Raw genomic sequence first — 4,068 nt, 5'->3', positions numbered from 1 at the left:
ATTTCCACTCTTCTGGGACTTGCAACTGGAAATCGCTTAACTCTGGTGTAATTCTCATCTCTTTTTCAAATTAAATAGAACATCAACGGACGGTATATGGTTTCTCTTTTCTACATTGTGTTGTGAAACTTCTGGATAAGGAAGCTGGATACTATCCCTCGATCTACAGATTACCTTCTGCTCTTTGTTGCATTCACCGGAGAATCCTGTGTAGGGCGAGTTTCAGGCCATAAGGTTTAAAACACTTTTTACAGCAGCAGAATATATTGCATCTCTGTGCATCTCTGGGACATAAGTGGATTTACTTCTGCAGTAACAATGCCTCACTGAAGTCATCTCCAGATGCATTTGTTTGGAGAGTAAGAGGCTTCTCCAAACCGGGTGTGTGCAGAGATATATCCTTACAGATGGCCTCTTAGAGCTCCTTGAAAACTACTCATTTCCATGTATTGAGCTTTTCTGAAAATTTATTTTACTATAGTAAAACAGAAATTCCTCCTCCACATCGCTAAACTCATGACACATTTTACCTTTTGTCACTTTTTATGGACAAACTCACATTAAAATGCAAATAACTTAGAAAATATGCTTTCTATTGGAGTAATGGACAGAAATTTAAATCAATTTTATTTGTATAGCACATTTCAACAACAGGGCAGTTCTAAATGCTTTATGTCATAAAAACACAAAAATCGACAACTGGAACACTACATTTACATCATTACGCATCCAAATGTTGGTTAGTGTTTCATTTATTATGGTTCAAAACTAGGATTCAAAGTAGTTTCAATTTAAACATTTATCGCTTTTACAGCATTTTAAATCATATACTTTGCTGCCCTTCGATCTAAATACTCTCTTACATATGATTTGCAGCAGCAACAATGCTAGAAGAACTGTAAAAAGATCTCACTCCAATATTGTTTCATTACTTTGAGACTTGTGTCACTTTGACTGGATAGCACTTCAGTCTCACAAAGTGCCGTCCCTTTGTGATCAGCAGTGTCAGTCTGAGGAAATAATTGTAAATGATTGTTATGGAGATGACAACAAGAAGCTTGATACTCCAGTTCCATGTTTGAGACTTTCATTCTGAAATAAGAAAACAAGTATTTCTTGAAGTGCCCGGCTGGTTTGAAGATTCATTCATCTGAGGAAGAGCACTGGTAGGGCAAGCTGGAAACAATTTAATTTGAAGTCCTGCTTATTGTGGAAATTAATAAGCAAAGAAAGAAAACATATCAGAATGTGAGGACAGTGAGCGTACTGTGACTGTGTAACTGTTAGCTGCTAAACTTAGCATCTCTTAACTAAATGGCTATCAGAGTATTTTAATTAGTCTGAACTGCAGTTGGTATGTAGCATTAAATCTAAATAAATCAGAATATTAATGAAAAGTTTATTTAAATTAGTGACTCAATTCACAAAGTGAAAAATGTATAGATTATTTACACACAGACTCTCAAGCCTTTCTTTCTGCTAATTGTGATGATTTTCCACTTAAAGCTAGTAAAAGCCTTACATTTTTCAATTTAGAATGTTATATCAGATAAATAAAAACATTTTTAATATAGAGACTTCTGCTTAATAAAAAGTGTGCTCTATACCTGCTTAAAGATAATTTTTTAAAAGTACTTCTAGTCTAAATAACAAGCCTGATCTGAATACTTATTCCAGTTTTCTGTATTTTAAGGATTATCCAACAAACACAGAGACTTTTCAGTGACATTTTGCATTAAATCAAACCTGCAGGTCAGAAACTAGTTAAACATAGATGGAAATTTTCAATATAGATTACAAAATCCGATTTGTGTTTATGTGATTTCTGAGTTTTCTCAAACGTATCGCAATAATCTGGTCTCATAAATCCTCCATCCTGTTCTGTTTTGTTCTTTGAGCTGGTTTTATTGTCACACCCTAATAAAATAAAAGACGTAAATAATATTACCTTTACTTGGCAGCGTTTACCTCCGCTGCATTTTGTACAGTTTATAATAACCGTGCATTTATTAAGCTCAGCATTGTGTCTTTATACGGTCACCAGATACAAATGCAAAGTCCCATAAAAGCCCAGTAAGCAGTCAATACTCCAGTTATATACCAGTTAGATTAAAATGCTTCATATGTTAGCTTCATAAACATTTAAAGTGTTAAACATTTTCATCAGGACTTTAAATGAATAAATCTAGTCTAATATTTTGGTTTATCTTAACCATTTATTCCCTGGTGATGATGCCTTCAGTGACATAAGGAAAATTGTATGTTTTAGTGAAATTGATAAAGGAATAAGGTGAAAGTACCAAGTGATGTAAGTCACTGGTTAGATAGTGATATGTTTTAAAATAAATTGTATACTTAGTCATTTGTTGGACCAAAAGAAGGCATCAGAAATGCTTTTATTTCCAAATTTCCAGACATAAACTGGAAAAATACAAAATCTTACCAAGTAATTTTGGTCTGGTTTCTAGTGCAAATATCTTATTACACAAAACCAACTTACAAGTAACTTTTCAGCAAGACATAGATGCTTGTTTTAAGTAAATAAATCCTTAATGTTGATGAAAAAGTACTACTTCTTTTGGCAGACAAATTAACTTATATTGTGGGAAAATGTTACAAGGTTTTTAAAAGAGCCTAAATGCAAACATAATTTTATTCAAGGCAACCAGATCAGGTCAGTTCCTGTTTGTTTTTGACAAAAGCAGAAGGTATGGGATGGGAAGCGGCAGCAGATGGGCCATCTCCTCCTCCTCCTCTTCCTCCTTTGTGTCTTCCTCCCGTACCTGTGCCACGTGTGGAGGTGGACACTCTCCCTCCGAAAACCGCCTACCCTCCTGAAAGCTGTGAGGTAGGTCATTCATCATGAAAGGAGCAGTTGACCTCAGATTAAAGTTTGTTTCTTTCACTCTCTGTGTGTAACTCCTCATTCTGCAGTTTGAAAGTCACTGTGACACCAATGGGAGTTTTTCTTTGCAAGGCAATTATCTCTAAGGTCTGTTGCAGATATCTCTGATAATTAAAAGTTTTCAGTGAGCCTATTTTTCGTTTCTTTAAAAAACGACAAAGAAAAATCATATTTTTAAATTATCTTCAAAACGTCGTCTTCTCTTCCCCGTTTTGTTCTTTTGTGTTTTGCGCCGGCTTCACTCCTTTGACACGCCTTGAGAGGCAGAAACAGCGGGCGTCCTTATTCTGTCACCTTTCCCAACTGGCTTTGACTGGCCCCAACACTTGCTTTAAGGCCTCCGCAGCACAGCCAATAAATCACTGTCTTCTGATACAACAAAATGAAAAGTTCGCTGAAGGAACGCAGCTCAGACAGCGTCTATGTTTGGTCCCTGCATGTGTTGGCCTTCTTCCTTTCAGCCTGCACATTTCTCACAAAAGAAGAAATATGCTGTTGACTCAAATGGTGCCTTCACGCAACATAGAATCGAGTAATTTAATTTATAGATGCATTGCATTTACACACTATTAATGACCTTTATATAATGTAACTTTGAGAGGAAGGTGGCACTCCCATCTCTGGGGAAGCTCTGCTGCTGATGCATTTCTCCTCCTCTGAGAGCCTCCTATTAATCTTTGACCGCTTCTTATAAACGCAACCCATCTTCACATCATCAGCACTCTAAGTCAACTTCCTGATATATATATATATATATATATATACAGTGACAAACTGATGGAGTTGTAGAACGACCTTCCATCATTTTGCATTGCAATGTGTCTGAATTATGAGACATTTTTTATGTGTTTTGGAAGATTTGATGTTTAAGAGGAGAGAAAATGTTGCACAGCTGACATTACTCAGTTACCGGGATGATAATCCAAAATCATGGCGACGAATATAAACAGACAAAACTACTAATGTGGGACAAAGACAGAATAAATTATAACCAAGTATCCACAAAAAATGGTCTAAAGTAAGAGTAGAACTACTCCAACAAATTTTTACTCAAGTAAGAGTAAGAAAGTATTTTGTAAAAGTTCTACTTAAGTACTAAGTGAGAGATCAAATTATCAATCATTCAATATTTTAAAAAATACATAATCATATGGACCAAAATA

This window comes from Xiphophorus maculatus, chromosome 22 (assembly GCF_002775205.1).
Source record: "Xiphophorus maculatus strain JP 163 A chromosome 22, X_maculatus-5.0-male, whole genome shotgun sequence".
Taxonomy (NCBI): Eukaryota; Metazoa; Chordata; class Actinopteri; order Cyprinodontiformes; family Poeciliidae; genus Xiphophorus; species Xiphophorus maculatus.
Note: the sequence above shows the minus strand (reverse complement) of the source record.